At 45.1% G+C, this 18,400-nt stretch overlaps 1 long non-coding RNA gene across 1 annotated transcript; it reads right to left on the minus strand.

The window, feature by feature from the left end:
- Nucleotides 1-546: 546 nt before the first annotated feature.
- On the minus strand, nucleotides 547-12,798 carry LOC139013184 (uncharacterized). The gene is made up of 3 exons (XR_011471941.1): nucleotides 12,328-12,798; nucleotides 12,028-12,250; nucleotides 547-1,062 (listed from the first exon to the last, which is right to left on the minus strand). It is a non-coding gene; the product is annotated as an uncharacterized lncRNA (long non-coding RNA).
- Nucleotides 12,799-18,400: the final 5,602 nt, after the last annotated feature.

An 18,400-nucleotide genomic window follows, 5' to 3' on the forward strand; every position in this document is an offset into this window, starting at 1 on the left:
TTGCAGAGGACATATCAGAGCTAATAAATGAGAAGGGCAGGATTCAAACCCAGGTCTCCCTGATTCCAAGGCATGTGCAGATGAGCGCCACACCCTCGGTAGGCTTGGTGGACTCTGGGCATCATGAGACCACATTATGTCAGAGTCCAGCATGTGCACACATGTACCTCTGGAATTGAGCACTAGCTAAGTTTTGGGCATACTCCTTGGTTTTGGGCCTACACTGTCAAAGATACACCATTTTGAAAGAGAAATTGGAAGGACAGGTGAGGTAAGAATTAGGGAGAGCTTTTTAACTCCTTTACACGTGTTCTCATTTCATTCCACACACAATCCTGTGTGATAGGTGCTATGATTGTTATCACCCTTCTACAGACCAGGAAACTGAGTCACTATTGCTTAGTGAATAGATATCTTGGGCTGAAAGGGTCAATAAAGCCTTGGTGGTACGCAATGTGCCAGGCATGTATGGTGTGCTATGTAAGAAGTATTATGTTCGGAACTAGCCATGCTCTGACTTGCAATTCCATTTAATTGTGCCGTATTCATACATCCAGTTTCTTAACTTAGACTGTTAGCCCCTGTGAGCAGAAGTCCTGTCTCTGAGGTCTCACTCTTACCCTGGCTGGACCAGAGCTGGCAAAAATTCCCTCCTCAGAATCTGTACGGACTGTGTGTGTCAGGAGCATGTAAGGGGATCTAGTTGTGGGTGTAAAGCCACAGAACTCTGTGTGTCAAGTGTGAAAATATTGCTGAGTTTTGAACCCAGGGCTCCTCTTTTCTCCCTTCCTGGGAACATGAGAGTATATGATAAAATCAGAGTCGTTTTCTTAAGGGAAGCGTTAGTATGTAATTTCAGCCACAGGCGGGTCTCTTCTGTTCCTCCAAGGACTGGGCATGGCCAGCCCTGCTATAGCTGGTTGAAGGGGACCAAACCTCTCAGGAAGACGGACTTGGTTCCGTTTGACCAGCCAGAGCAGGAGGCAGCTCCATCGGGAGTGGCTGCAGGCAACCGCTAGTGTGAGGATTCCTTGGTATATTGCAAGCATCGTTGGTCCAAGCCTGCAACACAGAGAGAACCGGCATTAGCATGAGTCAGATCCCAGTGGATTGCCTTGCTCAGAACATCCTCTCACGGGATTTGTGAAAACCATACATAATTTTTATTTTGAATTGCATGACTTTGTTTTGTTTCCTTTCTTTGATCCTTATTCTTTTTCCAAATATAAACATTATGAAGAACTAAAAAGATACAGAAAATTGTAGAATGTGGAAAACAAGTTTCTCATAATTCTCCTCTCATCTTCCAAAATAAATTTAACATTTTGATTTATATTCTTTGAATATCTTACATTTTAATTCTTATAATAAATTCTATATAATAAATGTAACGAATATCTTATATTTTAATTCTTATCATAAACTCTTATATAAATTCTTATAATATGGTTTTTTTATTCAAATGGGATACATATATAAAAGAATATATGTAATACATATGTAAGTTGTGACACATAATGATGAAACCAAAATCCACAATCATCTACTTAGAAAGAGTACCTTACCAATATTATGAGGCTTCTAGAATGCTTTTCCCAATTTAGTTCTTTAATTTCTCCTCAGAGGTAACTGTTATTCTGAGTTCCTTTAAAAAATATAGTTGTTACCATTTGTGCATATTCCTAAATAACATCTTGCTCATTTTTTAATATAATGGCATCATACCATAGGCATTATTTTGTGACTTGTTATTTTCACTTCAAATGATATCTGTAAGCTTCCCCTACAGTGATTGGTAGCTGCAGTCTATTCATTTTTATTGTTTTATAGTTTTCTACTATGTGAACACACTACATTTTATTTAGTCATTTTCTCGGCGATAGACGTTGAAGTTGTTTGGTTTGACAAATGTGTGACATGGAAAACTTTGATTCTTGTAGATTTTAAAGGAGAAATCTGGATTCCGGTGGGAAAGAACTTATGGGGCCACCTTGCAAAAGAAAAGCAACATCTGGGGGTAGAGCCAGACACTCATGTTGTAACCTGCTCTTCAAGTGATTCTGATGCAGCTAAAGTTTGAGAACCACTGGACTGGAGAGGTACCTACTGGTGTCTTCCTATTTCTGAGTGTGATCAAGGGGGTAGGGAGGTGATTAAACAGGAGACTCTCCCTAGTAAGGCAGCCTGGCTATCTGCCTGCTGTATTTGACCAGGTGGGGAAAGAGGAAGGAAGAAAGGATAGTTTAAAGGATGTCAGAACTGCCCTCGGGATAGGGGCTACCTGCCCTTTTATTTTTTCTCCCCGATGAAGAGAAGTGTAATTGAGTAGAAAGCCTGTGGTCTTGGTGTCACACTTACTTGATTTCAAATACCACTTGCTTCCCGGCTCTACAGTTTATTTAGTAATTTGCTCTTAGGAAGTTACGTCACATCTCTAAACCTCAGTTTCACATCTGCGTAGTTGGGGAGGGTAGCTGCCTTGCCTGTCTGTTTCAAGGCTTAGTGAAAACAAAGGAAAGGGGACCAACACTAAGTCCCCAGTGGGCACGATGGACACTCTCTGGGGTCCGGGAGTCTTAGAAACAATTCTGACTGTTTTTGAGGCCAAGAGTTTCACTCTCAACGCCAACCTGTCCTTCATGTATATTCCTTCCATCAGCACAGGTATGTTTATGTCATCTATGAAGTTGGAAACCACTTCAGGCAAAGCAGAACTGGTTTAACCAACCAGGCAGACATCTGCCAGATGGGGCCCCTCTTGGGAGCTCTGTCCGGAATAAATAAGATATTCCAGAAATCAAAGAACCCAGCAAGGCACTGTAGAAACAACAGCTAGTTGGAAGCACACTGGGATGGTGGTGGCAGGAAAGCACTGGCCCCGCCCACCGGGGGCTTGGTTCTAGGATGTCCGGGCAGGGTGATATTGAGGCTTTTTTCTCCTGCCGAGTCTCCTCTTTCTTGGCATGCATCCCGCTGGCTCAGCACCAGGCATCTTACCTTCACCCTCCTTCTCCTACCAATGACGGAGGGTGTCTTAAGACGGCAGTTCAGCTCTTCCTGTGGCTAACCTTGCCCTAGCCCAGCCATCCTTCCTCAGGTCCTCCTGGGGAACAAGGGAGTAGGCGGCCGTGGGGTGCAGGTCAGCCACCCAGTCTGAAATCAGGATGGAAAGAGTGTGTGGGTCCAGCTCGTCAGTCAGAACGTCATGTCTCTTAATTTATTTAATCAGAACATTTCTCTTCATCATCTCTTTCTTCTTCTTTACTCACATCCTGCCCTGCTCACACAGCACACCCCTGATTTCTGAGCAGATGACATGCAGTCAACCTCCAGGGTAACAAAGGGAAAGCTATCTTTAGAGCAGGTATGATTTAGAAAAGGGGAGGGTTGTCATCGGAAAGAAGCAGAAATTTGAGGCAGCTGCCTAGTTTCCAGGCATGAGTATTCATAAAGCAAAGACAGTAATTTTCTTCGGAAGATAATAAGTCACAATATGCTGATGTCAGAAACCTTATGCATTCAAAGCACAGCCCTCTAAAGCAGGGTTTCTCAACCTTGGCATGTTGACCTTGGGGTCAGTCGAGTCTTGGCTGTGGAGAGCTGTCCTGGTACATTGTAGGGTGTGCAGCAGCATCTGTGATCTGTACCCATTAGAGGCCAGTAGTACCCCCTGGCTGTCACAACTAGGAATGTCCCCAGACTTAGCCAAATGTGCCCTGGGGGCAAAACAACCTCCAGTTAACAACCACTGACATAAAGCTCCCAGTTTCTGTTTTCAGTCTCATAACTGCTCTATCTCTAGTCATTCTCCCACATTCTTTCAAGTTCTCCTCATTCCCCAAAGAGTACAGGTTAGCATGTCCTTGAAGGTCAATAGGCAGCTGCTGGTGTCTGGATGAGGTAGGTGGGTGCTGTCCCCTGTGTTGCTGCAGCCTGCTGAGGGGTGTGGCCCGTTGTACTCTGAATGCCTTCACCTGAAGGAAAGGCACCCTTCCTCTCCGGCCACTGTGCATGTATCTGCTGTCTGCTCTCTATATAAATACATACATGTGCATCCTCCCTTTGTCCGTCCCTTTCCTCCTCATCCCATGTCCTCTTTTTGCTGTGTCTCAGTTCTCTTTTATAGCCTCCTCCTGTACACTTTGGATCACACCTGGTGTCTCTTTTCATGGTTCTGCTTAAGAGCTCCGCATATACATTTAGTGTGGGCCCTTCCCTCACACATTCACGCTGCAGCAAGGAAGGCAGCTGTGGCCTGTGGGAAGCCAGCCTGGAGCTGGGGTTAATGAGGGAGGGAGACCCCTGCAGCCCCCTCCCTCATTCCAAAACGCTGGGGCAAGGGATGGCCTGCGCTGTGGGTGACTGCAATTTCTCCTCCTGCTCAGAGCTTCTCTCCCTAAGTCCATCTCCACCTCCTTCTTGGTGTGGGCTCAACCCTTTAAGGTCGGGGCTGGGAACACAGGGGATCAGGGAGGAGGAGGGAGAGGGGCTTAGCCAATTAGATGAGTGAATCACCATTTTAGCACCTCAACCTTTCCCCCTAACAGTCTCATCCTAAAGTTCTGCTTGGCCACAGGGCCTAGTGAAAATGATAGCAGAGCAGGGTCAGGGGCCTGACTCTGTGACCAGAGGCTGTGGCCTCCTGGGCTCAGAGCCCCTGCCTTTCTAACTGCAGTGAGAGCCCTAGGAAATGTGCAGACTGCCATGGACACAGATGATTATAAAGGAAAGGACAGATCTAAAAGAATCACAGTTCAATTTGGTTCTTATTGGAAACATCTCCTTTCAGGAGAAGAATGGCTGGAGGAAGGAGCTTGGAGGGCCGGGCTGATTCTGTGAAACACCTTTAGATGATATGGCCACTCCTTGTCCAGGAGGCCTGAGGTCTGAGGCTGGGACCACAGCTGCGTGCGGGGTTCTGGGGCTGAATGATGGGACCTCTAGCGAGAGAAGGACCCGTGGGAGAGCAGCCAGACAGATCCGGAGGCTCTCTCTCCATTGGTGAGGGAGACGCCTGTGCCACAAAGCCCCGGTGAGGAGGAGGGTCAAACCTGTTCTCTGGTTAGGACCATGGGACCAGCGAAGAGGCGCTCCCCGAAACCACACACTTCCTTACATTCCATAGCAAAGTAATCGTATGGGGATATAAAGAAGCATGTGGCCTCGGGAAGCAGTTTTGGCCCAGGCTTTGTCCACCTTCCAGATGTGGCCAGGGTCTCAGCTGTGGGCCACTCTCACCTCTCTTCTCCTCTAGCTGGGAAGTGCTTAGAGGGCAGGACCACTAGGACCCTCCCCTCACCCCTCCCCCCCACCCCCCAACCATCTTGGAAGTATCTGTGAGGAATGGCAGTGCTTTGGGGGACCCTATTTCTCTCCTGCTGTTTGTTCAGAAATAAACAGCACCCAAGTTTCACCGGCTTATTTTGGTGCAGCTATAATCTTTGTTATCACTATTCATTAAGTTAATAGCTGCTGCTTTACACATTTGAGTAGGATTTTAATGTTTGAATTCCCATGAAGGGAACATTTTTTTAAAAAGAGAGGAAATTCAACAGAGAGGTATTCTGCATATGCATGAAGAGCAAATCCCTCTTAGAAACAGCCAAGCCCTCCTGGGTTTCCTACTGTATGTCTGCTGTGCGCGTGGTGAAGCCTGCAGCTGCTGGGGCAGCATTCCAAGCGCGATTGTTCATTGTGGGAAGGATTTTGCTGTTCGGCTTCTGCTTCCCCAGCCCATCACCTGCCCCACAAGCTGTGAGGCCGGAGCCACGGAAGAGTGAGGGACGCTGGCAGCTGTCGGGCCACTGGGGTCTGGACAGGCCACCCCGGCTAAAGGGCAGTGGGGATTTCAGCTTCATGACCTTTAATTCACTACCAGAAAACAGGGAGTATGACAACAGAAAAACTGCACCCCAAAAATGGTTTGAGGCTCACAGCACTGATGAGGGCTTAATGAAATCTAATGATAAAAGTAATAAAAAGAAAGAGTGAAATTTTTTTCAAGCTTACTCTCTATGACAGGGATCACTTTCGGTGCTTTGCCTATACAAGCTACTTACATCCACTACTCTATGAAGCAGCTATTATTTTTACCCGGTTTTACAGATGAGGGTCATAGAAATGAACAGGTCTATATATATGTAAATAGTAATTCTTTAAAAAAAACTAATCAGGTTGGAGGGATGGTCTTGAATCAACCCTTAGCGAAAGGTGTAGAATGTAAGAGTTGAGAAGGAAGGAAGGGAACACTGTAGGATTTATCCTGACATCTATTCCTCTGCAGCTGTGCCCTAGGGGTCCCCTAGGTGGTGATGGCTGAGACACCACACTTTTTCTCAGGAAATAGGGAAACGTTCTTGGCACTCCAGTCAAATCTGACTTTGGGAATCATCTAGTAGCTCATTTAACCCAACCCAATTGCTAAATAAGCTTCTGTGAAAACGCAGTCCTCCCGATTTTCAAGTGCAAGCTTCCGGTCAGTGAGGATGTGGGGCTGCCTTTCCTCCCCCACATCTGGGGGCTGTGATCTGTCAGAAGTGAAGGCTGATGGGGAGGGAGGCAGTGTGCCAAGGAGAAGATGCGGCCGAGCCTCTGAGAAGGTGAGAATGTCTATCTCTTCCAATGAACCGGGGAACTTATGAGCTGAGTAAAGGTTACCTGGTTAAATCTGTCAGAACAAGATCTCCAAAGTGATTGGCATGTGAATTTCAGAAATGAGGGTTTGCTTAAACAAGAGAGACCCCCACATCCCCACCCCAAATTATTTGGTCTGGAGAGCTAGAAAGAGCCAGTTTCTAGAAAGTGATCAATTCATGTAAGAATACAAAAGAAACAGAAAAAAAAAGTGCTATAAGATAACCAAGACAGTGCTAACCATTCCAGGAGATTGCACCCATCATTTGGGTGTGAATGTTTTTGTCTTTCTGTCAAATCCGACCTCATATGGTTAAAGGCCACTTAAAAGTTTGCTTCAAAAGGTCACTTAAAATAACTAATAGCTTGATTGCTTTTGAGTCTCCTTCTACTTTCTCTGGTCATCTAACTTAACATGCCAGGAAGGAAATACAGGGGACAGATTAGAAAATGGAGTAAGAGGTAGGCAGAAAAAAAAAAAAAAAAAAGAAACAACTACAATGACATCATATATTTCAGACCAGGCATAAATGAAAGGGAAAACTCTAGGAGAGGAGATATAAAGGCATGTTCTTCTGAGTTTTGCACAAGGCCAAGGGATGTACGTTTTTTTTCAGATTACTTATTTAGTTTCTTACCTGCCCAAATCTTCTGGACTGGGCAGGTGGTGTTAATAGGAAGAGTGGGAAGGTATGAGGTGTCACCTGGCCACTTGTGTGCTGTGTGGTATTGGCAAGATCACCACCTTTCTTTTCCTCATTCCTGTGGTGGTTGTGTAACCACTCTGCCTACCACAGGGTGAGTTGAAGATTAATGAGGTAACACTCATGCGAGGACCATGAATTTCTTGGAACAGGCCGATGGCAATACAAAATGTCATTCAACGCGTTATTGAAAACAAGATTTATTTTTTCCCTCTCTTTGCCCTGTAGTCAGACAATTTTTCAAAAGTCTTAATTAATAAATTGTCCTCCCCTTATTCCTGAGAAGCAAGGGCCATTTTAAAGCAGTCAGAAGTAAGTAACAGTAAAGGCCCCATCACACGCATAAACAGCCAGCACATTCTTTTCCTATTTCTTTCACCGGGCAGGGCAGGATTTGAACATAGATGACTCAGACACAGCATCACAGAGAGAGGAGAATGTGATTATCCATTAGTGGTCCTCAGAATGACTCTCTAATTAGGGGAAAATCAAGGATGGTTAAGACAGGGAGAAGCCTGAATTATAGGCTAACAATACCATCTTCAAGGTTATTGGCAGCAGAGGCGTGTAGGGAGGAAGAGCTCGGCTTGGGCATCTGTGCCTTCTGGCTTTGTGACCCTGAGCTGACTACTTAGCCTCCCTGAGCCTCAGTTTTCTCACTATAAAGTGAGAATAATGTTTACTCAACAGGAGGCTTTAAGGACATAGATTTATGGAAGGAGCTGTGAACACCGTATTAGAAGTCTAATAAATAGTCTCTGTTACTATTATTACTATTATTTAATGTATATTTAATATTAATTAATATTAATATAGCAACTGAAACTACTCATTGCATGGAAGTCCTTATGTTTGATCTACAGTTTCATTCACATGACAATTGTTATACAAGGAGTGGGTCTAAAATATGTGGAAAAGCTTAGATTGTATAAAAAATACTTTTCACATTTTTAAGAAAACTAGTTTTACTAGTTTAGTATGCTTGCAAAGGATTTTTTAAGGAAAGGGATTGATCAGTATCCTTTCTGACAAGAATCATTAAAAGTTCTGAATATCTGGGCCCAGTCTCATTTTCAGGGCCTTTATAAAAAGATATATATGGTGAGATACTCAGATTGTCTCTTTCTTGACCACTAGACTTTGCTTCTGATAACAGACCTGACCTTACTCAGCCAGCCCTTTGCTGGGTAAGAAGAGGAAACCAGAGCTTGCTGCAGAAAATCACCTGAATCTTGCTCTCTGAATTTCTATCATAGGCAACTTAGGTCTCCTAGTCCCTTTCCTGACCCACAGTCAGGCTTAGAAGTTTAAAACAATAGATAATAGTTTCTTAAAATGTAATCAGAATTGCATATTTTTATGGGGATTAGGGCCCTACTAGTGTCTGCAGGAGGAGTGGTCTGCACAGAGGTATCCAAATCTGCACATTTGTAACCTTATGCAGTTATCTCTGCTGGTGTTCTCTGAAACAGGCTATTCTGGGGCTCACCAGATACAAGCCAGGTTATGTGGGGCTTACCCTTGTCTGGCTGAGGAGATAGGAAATAAAGCAACGGCCCCTCCTTTTAAGGCAAGCGTGGGGTAGTATGTCGGGATAGGACCTTATTTTTCCTAAGGCTCAGCCAGAATATCTTGCTATTTTTAGAGGACTGGCCAGTTCTGAATGTTGATTCAATCATAGACATGAGTCCCATTTTAACTCCCCAGGAGCAGCCAAGAGCAAGGCAGCTCCAAGAGCCTGTCTTCTCCCCCTGCAGCATCCTGTCACCTTGCTCAGAAGAGGGGAGTTTCGGTGGCATTTTGTCATCCCTGATGTCCTTGCCCTGCCCCTCATCAGAGCTGGAGAACTGGAGCTGGGACTTCAAGGGAGGAAGGAGCAAGGAGGTGGAGCCAACATTGTACTAAGCGTTTACACTCCAGCAATTCTGTGAAGTACATTTTATTACACAGGATGAAACCATCTCCAGCAGGTTAAGTAATTTGGAGAACTAGAGTAGTTAAGAAACTCACCCAAGTCACACAGCTAGTATGACTGACCTATAACTTGAAGCATTTCTCTAACCCAATTCACTCTAATACACTCAATTTCCCAAACTTGCCTGATCCTTAGTGCCACAAAGGCACTTATTAAAACTCCTCTCCCAAACACCCCATTCCAGGGCCATGGAACTGAAATCTCCATGGGATTGGCCGGGTAGCCTTACTTTTAACAGGCACTCCCAGGTGATTTCTATGCTCAGCAAATTTGGGGGAAACAACAGCTCTAGGAGAGTTGCTCTCAAACTTGAGTGAATATTAGAGTCAGAAGGGAACTTGTTAAAATGAAGATTTTTCTGACTTGCTCTCAAAGATGCTGAAATAGCCACCTGGGCTAGAGCCCAGGAATCGGCATTTGTGCCACCATTCTCCATGTATTCCATTACCAGTGAGCAGAGGACTTTGAAAAACATGGCTCCAATAATAAACAAGACAGAGAAATCTGAATGCTCAGTTAATGAGATCGGTACTGGAAAAGACTCATTTTACAACAGTCTAAGAAAAATCATTAATTTGGGTTAAAAGAGGAATTTCAGCAATCCTGGTGACAAGTGGGCGACCCCTCTCCACCCATGAGCAGTTCACGTATTAGTAACAGAAAGGGGAGCAGGCACTCTTGTCCACCCCTGACCGCTAATGTCTTATCTTTGCAGTGTTCCCTGTGCTCATCTTCCACCCGGAATGCTCTTTTCCTTTTGCCCATCTTCATTGATTACAATTATTTTCTTTAAGGATCAGTTCAAAGGACATTTTCTGCACCAAGTTTTCTCCCACTTGTAGCTCTTCCTCTTCTCAGCTCCTGTTGTTTGTACCTGTACACAGGCACAGTCACATCTTACTGGCTGCTTGATTCTTGTGTGCCTGTAATGCATGCATCTCCTCTCACGAGGGCTGGGTCCTGACAGCTTCATTTTTATTTCCCACACCGCCTATTGCTTTTGTGAAGAGCTTTTACATAGTAAGGGTGCAGTAGATAAAGCTGTCGCTACCACCATCAGCACGCTCAGAGCACCTACTGTGTGCGGGCACAGTTCTCAGTGCTGTAACAAGTAGCTGGCATTATAAATATTCTTTTTATACAGATAAAGGACACAGGCCCTGAGAGGTTGTGGTTTGGGGAAAGGTCTCCTTTAGACCAGTCACACCTGTAAAGAGATCTGAGCTCTATGGTTCAGGAAAGAGCCCTTTAAAACAAATCTTAATGTTCTAATTCAGTATATTAGAGTCACCTGGAGGGCTTGCTAAAACACAGATTGCCAGGCCGCACCCCCGTTTCTAACCAATTCCCAGGCGGTTCTAATGCTGCTTATCTGGGGGACTACACTTTGAGAACCACTGCGCTAGCTCAGTGTTTCTGACACTCAGTAGTTCAAGGGCAAGAAACTGGCCCTCACACTCTGAGCTCCTAATCATGAGGCGGTGAGGAAGTGGAGTAAAGCCAAACAGAAGCCAGGAAGGTGGCTCTTCAAGGGTGTGGCTGTAGGAGCTTTCACATATGAGGGTGCAGAGGGGGAACCTGTCTGTGGAGTTTCTAAGAGTCTTCAGCTTGAGGGGTTTACACTACAGGGAATCACCTCCTTTGGCTTCCAATTCTTACCAATAAGCCTTCGGTGGGGTTTGGTGAAAAGTGGGTATAAAATGAGGTGATTGTTTTTCTTGAGAAGATAGACCAGCAGAGGGTGCACTGACTCACACGACCTCATGTTATATTGGCAGAGGGATCATATTGCTAATGTAATATAAGATAACATAAAAATACGGAATAATGATAAAGCTCTTTAGCTCCAGAATCTTACTTTTGTGTGTGTGTGTGTGAACCTAGTAAATTGAGTGAGAATTAAGAATTGCTTAAGGTCCAGAGAACAAGTCAGAGAATCTGGTTCTTGTCCTAGTTTTCCAAAGAAATACATTGCAGGGGAACTTAGTTTCTTAGTTGTTCTTTTTTTTTTTTTTTTTTTTTAAAAAGATGTAACACTTCACATTGTCTTAGTGGGGAAGTCTGTGGGGTTATCTGAAGGAACCACTCCCATTCAGTGATTGCATATTTGAGATAAATTTCTTATTTGAAATAAATTCCTTTGAGTTGCTCTGAAGAAAATTTCAACGTGCATTCAAAATATCTTACCAAAGCACTAGAAGGACAAGTCCCAAGTTCAAGGTCATATGCTGTCAAATTCTCATCCATCACTCCTCCAACCCTAGCTCTTCTTTAGGTAACTGACCAGCCCCTACCTTGCAAGAGCCCTTGCCTTTTATTGTCCCTCTGTCTTTCGCACCCACCCTTCCCCTCTGCCTTTGCTCCAAGCCTCAGCACACAGAAACAAGTCCATTGTCAATACTAGCCCACAAGTCATCCCCACGCACTGATAATGTGGGCAGGGGTGATTTCTCCCATTTATTTCCCCTCCCCTAGTTCTGCCTGCTGGCTCTGAATTCTAGCGGTCCTCCCCAATCTGTGTGAGATGCAGAACACAGGATGTGGTGCTTCACCTGCTCCGACAGAAACCGCAGTGCTGGCTTCAGATGACAGAAGCAGATCCCCCGCAGGGCTTCCCCAAAAATGCACAAAGAAAGGAAGACAGATGGGCAAGGCAGGAAGGGCCAGAGGACAGCTAGAGGGGAAAGCAGCGCGGGGGAGCAGCTCAGTGCTTACCTGGGGAAAGTTGTGGGCAAGTCCCTCCTCCTCTGTGCGCTTTCTTCCATGGGAGGTGTGAGTCCCATTGAGGTGTTTAGAGCAGGGAGTGCTGGTATGATTATTTTTTCCAGAGCTGCCAGCGTTGGCTTGCTTTTCTATGCCTTCCTGTCAGAATTCTCTCAAGGAAACAGCAGCTGGTGAGCTCAGAAATGTCAGTCAGAATCTTGGCCTAGTTTGGGGCCTTGAAGATTTTTACAGAAAGTTAAAAAGGTTTCTGGGCCAGTGTCTCCTTAGGGTTTTCCCTCTCCTGCTTCTCACCTTTTCCATCTTCTTCTTTTCTTTCTTTCTTTTTTTTCTTCTTCTTTTAATTTTTGCCTCAGGAGCTAGTTACTTACATTGACTGCCTCCCCTTTCTGATGGTCCCCTCTCAGGTATGGCTGTGGCTCTCTTTCCAGCTCAGCCTAACTGCCGGGTGATTTGCTAAGCATGAACTAGTCCTTGTGCACTTACTTTGTCCCCTTATTTATTCCCTTTTCCTTCCTTTCCTGTCATTCTTACCTTTTTAATCGCTATCCTTCTGGTCACACAGAGAAATCATCTGTCTTTCCTTTATGTGCATCCCCTGTCCTGCGAGTCCATCCTTTCTCCCTAGTTGTGCTCTGGCCTCTCACTGGTCTTTGTTCTAGCTTTACTTCTTACTGCGTCCTGTCTAGATGTGACCTCGCCTCAGATCTCCTCTTCTCTCTTCTCCTCCCCTCCCATTCCTCGGGCAGTCTCGCTCTCTGCCCTCTCTTGTCTCTGCTCTCCGAAGGCGAGCTTCCTCCTTTTTGTACTCTGCAGCCCGGTGCCCACCCCCAGCACACTCTCCCACCTGTTTGTGTCTTTTAAGGGCCTTGGTCATGTCTATGCCTTCTGTCCACCTCAATCAGCACAGTGACGGGCCTCTGCAAGCTGTTAAATTACACCTCTTCAGCTGTCTCATTGCTAGGAGAAATGCCCTTTGCTAAATCCTTTTTCAGATAGGCAAATCTATATTAATGCCTCTGTTTATGGGGTATACTGTAATAATGCATGCATTATTTTTAAAGAGTAAAAAAATTAAGTTTTTTCAAGGGTATTTTTTTTTTAGGTTATGTCACTATGTATTACCTAAGATACAACGCTTTTAGCTCATCTCTAATATATTTTGGCCATTTTTCAAATGGAAGGGTAGTTGTGGTGGAGTTATGGAAAACATGGCTAGTTTGGGACTTGACTAGATAGATGCTCAATAATATATATTCAGTGAGGGCCTGCCATATGGTGTGCCATATGAAGCACTGGAAATACAAAAAGTGACTGTGTTCCCTGACTTCAGAGACTTAAACAGGTTCTTTTGGGGATAGGACCTGAGTCTGGAAAAAAAAAAAAATATAACAAAACATTGCAAAATTGATAGTTCAGAAAATAAGCACTTTTGGCATTCAGAAGCAGATTGATAAGTGGTGGACCAGGTAGTAAAAGCTTCATGGAGGACGTTGGGTTTCAGCTGGATCCTAAAGATAGGCAGTGCTCACACACCTGGAGAGGTGAGGGAAGGGCTTGCCCAGAGCGAGGAATGGCTTGAGCGAAGGGGCAGAAGCAGGAGTGTGCAGAGCATGTTCAGGAGGCACTAATAACCCTGTGGCTGATTCAGTGCTTTGTGAAGGGGTCACCGGGGAAGGCTTTGGACACAAAGCAGCCATTTTGAGAAAATATATTCATAGCAGGAGATCTCGGTTTTTAAAAAGAGTTCCTTGAGACTTCACATTTATATGTAACCATGTAGTGCTATGATTTCTACATCCTAAATAAATAGGACTTTGGATTCTTTCACAATTATCACCTAAAAAATTATGGTCTGAAATCTGTCGCTTTTGAATATAGAGAAATAAGACATTTCTCTCTAATCATCAATATTAAACTTCACTTTCTTATTTAATTCTGGCACTCGTTACTGATGGTCTGCTATTATAAATGTAGAAAACTGCTAGTTCCAGTCATTCACAGTCTGTCTCCAGTTCGGTCTCCTTCATGCAGCCTGCTCCAGACTTGGGCCAACACTTGTCTACCCCTTTGCTGAAGGCTCAGACCCCTACTTGGGTGGATTGAGCATTTGTTGTATGTCTACATACACTTTAACATGTCATTATACTGTTTTAAAATTAATTCACAGTTTCTTTGTATTCGCAAGACTGTAAACTCCTGGAGGTCAAGTTTAAACTTCCTTTTAGTATCTTCTTTTGTCTCCAGAACAATATAAGGCACACTCCTAATAAATGTTTGTTAAATCAAACTGGAAGGAGATTTGTTAAAACTTGACAACAAGCCCAGCCAGTTTGGTTCAGTGGTTAAGCATCAACCCATGAACCAAGAAGTTACCAGTTTGACTCCTGGTCAGGGCACATGGCCGGGTTTTGGGCTCCATCCTCAGTAGGGAGCCTGCAATCAGGCAGTCATTGTGTTTCTTTCTTATCGATGTTTCTACCTCTCTATCCCGCTCTATCCCTCTTCCTTTCTCTCTCTCTAAAATTACATATTTTAAAATTCGACAACAAAATTTAAACCTATCAGCTATCCCACTAATAGGAAGATAAGCATTTTATAATGTTTTATAAATCTTGCAGTTTTTCTGAGATTTATCTAGGGTCAAAGGAAGGAAGTGACCTTAATTTAATAACTTATCTATATATAGGGTTATACCTGACATTTTCAAGCCACATTTTCTTATGATCCTCAAAGATTGTTTGGGGTAGGGTAAGTCAAAGAAGTATTGATGTTTGAATTAGGGAGATGAACTATCAGAGGTACAGGGGGTACTTGCCGAGGGCTACATGGCTAGTTATAAAAAAAGCTGGGATGAAATCTAAGTCTTAGGACTCCTAATCAATTCCTTTTTTTTTTTTTAACCTTGGCACATTTTAGGTGAGGAATTCTGATTTCCCTGCTAAAGAGCTGCTTTTGTTTTCTGTAAAGTCTTGTGTAAACCAGGTTGGTTTTGGGTGAAGTAGAGTAGAGGTGAGGAGTAGGAGGGTCTTTCTCTGAGATCTTTCCTACAAGGTGTTCTTCCCTGTGGGAATCTCCAGAAGCCAGGAAAAGGGTCCATTAGAGCTTGTCTGAGCAAAATTATTTTGAGATTAAGCACCAAAATAATCTCACTTGGTTGCCTCACTTACTATATGAGGAAACCAAGGTCCAAGTTAGCAAAGAGACTTATCCTTGGTGGCAGTACCTGCATCTCCTGCCCCCTGGCCCGGTGCTCTTCAGATCACATTGTAATCACCTTCGATTTGGTAAAGAGCCCCTTGAGAGCCTGCTCCTCCTCAAAAAGGCACTGGGACAGGGCAGTGAGGAAGGGGGGAGGTTGCCGGGGTGGGAGGTGAGGGGGGAGGAACACTGAGGCTGACTTGTCCATGGCTGCAGGCCACCTCTTAGAGCCCTCCAACAGTGAGCAGAAACTGAGGGACAGGGGGATCCCTCAACTGCGGAGGGAATGCAGAAAACAGACTGTTTCATGTTAAACTAGGGCTTAATGCTTTGTAGAGGGCTCAGCTACCCAATTTCACAAGGATGATAATAATAATAATGAAATCATGGGATGGTAATAATAAATCCTTTGAGATGCTGCCAGAACTACATATCGCAGGCTTTAGACGCCAGTGGGCAGCTGCTTGGCTAAATGTGGCCCCCAGTTGTCAAGGAGAGACCCACCTGACAGAGGGGAAACAAATCAACAAGGAAGTACAGGGCACACACAGGGCAGAGGCACTCGGAGGTGAAGGTTTTAATTTAGACACCATCTCCGTCTACCCTTAAGAAATTAGCAAGTTGAAAGTGTGCTTAAAACATTGTTTGACATTAAGGCACTCATGGCCCCCTGGCTTGCATGGATCAGAGGTCAAATTAGTATCCTGTGTCCTAGTTGATGATATGCTTTTCAACCGTATGGTTGACAATTGTCATCATTGTGAAGCTGGATGCCATGAAGGTAGTGTTTTTCATTTCCAAGGTGGTTTGGTTTCCACAGAACTAGAAGGTAGAACTTTGCTATCTACTGTGTGATTGCCAGAAATCACTCATTCTCACCTCAGTTACCTCATCTGAAAACTAGAGGTAATAATACCTGAAGTTAGGATTTGTTGGGAGGATTAAACGAAGTAGCTAATTTGCTATGACACAACCCAAGGTGCTTTGGATTTATTTTAGTCGTATCTGAGTGGGTAAACAGTAAATGGTGTGATAAAGGTAACGGACCAGTTTGAATTTCATTCAGCAGTGGATAGAGTTAACTGGGGAAAGGTTGCTTGAGGCCTTTGTCCAAAAATGTCAATTTTAAGGGGAGATCATCTACTCTAGTCTTCTCATTTTGGAGCAAGGAAATGGAGTCCTGAGAGTTAAGGTGGGTTTTGCCCCCATCCACTGTCATCCATGGGATGAGCATCAGAGCAAGCGTCAGAACCCAGGCCAGGGCTTTGGCTCTTGATTCATTATGTTCACAGTCTGCCAGCTTTGTTCTGAAGACCAAGTGGAACCAAATGATAATGACTGTGAGAGTTATCTGTCAATGGAAAAAAACACACACATAAATGTAAGGTGTTCTTTTAATGAAATGTGTCCACTAAATACCATTATTGCAGGAAACGACTCTTGACCCTCAGAGATGGCAGAAATGTGGGGCCTTGGGCACCAGCTGTTCCCTGGAGGTTTTCCCAGCTGCTGCCAAGGCAGCTCTGTGGTGGAGGAGCCTGGGAGTGGGGTATTCTGAGAGCGCAGATTCCATGTAGGATTGAGCCAAAGCAGGTCAAAGGCAGAACAGTTGAAGCTATTTGGGAAACAGGTGGGAACAATGGAAAATTCATTTGGTTAAATGCATGCTTAAATCTACACAAAAGTCCCAGTAGCTTGGTTTGCAAGTATAGTGATGTAGTGTTTAAAAGGTTTTTTCTTCCTTCTTTCCTTCCTTCCTTCTTTCCTCCTCTTTTTTCTCTCTCTCTCTCTTCCTCTCCTCCTTTTCTTATTCTTTTTTATTTATTTTTTAATTTATTTTTATTGTTGAAAGTATTACAGATGTCCCCCTTTCTTTTTGTTTTTTACCCCATTGACCACCTCCACCTCTCACCTGCCTCTCCCAGGCCTTCACCACACTATTGTCTATGTCAGGGGTGGGCAAACTTTTTGACTCAAGGGCCACAATGGGTTCTTAAACTGGACTGGAGGGCCGGAACAAAAGCATGAATGGAGTGTTTGTATGAACTAATATAAATTCAAAGTAACCATCTACACTAATAAAAGAGAAACATGGTAATTAGCGTACGACCGCTACCCTTTTCATTGGCTAATCAGTGAGTATATGCTTGCTCCAGTGACTGCAGACTGCAACGTTCCCCGCCTGCCTTGCTGGCCTCTGAGCCGGCAGTTTGAAACTTTGTAACAAATATAGAAGCTAAACAAACGGCCTGGATCTCAGAGCTGGAGTTATACATTGTTTTGATTATAGAACGCTCAGCAGCGGAAGCCTCAGAGCTAGAGCCAGAGCTAAAGCTGGCCCAGAATAAAATTAAAAAAAGAGAAAAAAAAAGGAGCGGTTGGGAGCTTCAGTCAACAACTACCAGCCTGAAAGCAGCCCTCAGCCCCTCACCCAGACTGGCCAGGCACCCCAGTGGGGACCCCCACCCTGAAGGGTGTGTGACCAGCTGCAAGCAGCCATCATCTCCTCATCCAGGCTGGCCAGGCACCCCAGTGGGGACCCCCACCCTGATCCAGGACACCCTTCAGGGCAAACCAGCCGGCTCCTAAGGCCTCTATCCTATATAGTAAAAGGGTAATATGCCTCCCAGCACCGGGATCAGCGGAGCCGCGAGGCCTCTTGGCACCGGATCAGCATGACAGGGGGCAGCGCCCAAACCCCCTGATCCGCCCTGCTCTGTGTGTGACAGGGGGCGGTGCCCCAGCTCCCCTATCAGCCCTACTCTGTGAGTGACAGGGGAGAGCTCCTCAACCCCCTGATTGGCCCTGCTCTGTGCGTGACAGGGAGGAGCTCCCCAACCCCCTTATTGACCCTGCTCTGTGAGTGACAGGGGGCAGTGCCCCAACCCCCTAATCGGCCCTGCTCTGTGCGTGACAGGGGGTGGCGCCGCAACCTCCCCATCGACCCTGCCTTGAGTGTGACAGAGGGCAGTGCCCCAACCCCCCAATTGGCCCTACCCTGAGCGAGACTGAGGTTGGCATCGCAACCTCCTGATCCGCCCTGCTCTGTGCATGACGGGGTGGCGCCCCAACTCCCCAATCAGCCCTGCTCTGAGCCTGACCAGGGTCTGCACCTAGGGATTGGGCCTGCCCTCTGCCACCCAGGAGCAGGCCTAAGCCAGCAGGT

Source organism: Myotis yumanensis, unplaced genomic scaffold, assembly GCF_028538775.1.
Source record: "Myotis yumanensis isolate MYYU_CA2020_CCGP unplaced genomic scaffold, mMyoYum1.0.hap1 SCAF_6, whole genome shotgun sequence".
Lineage (NCBI taxonomy): Eukaryota > Metazoa > Chordata > Mammalia > Chiroptera > Vespertilionidae > Myotis > Myotis yumanensis.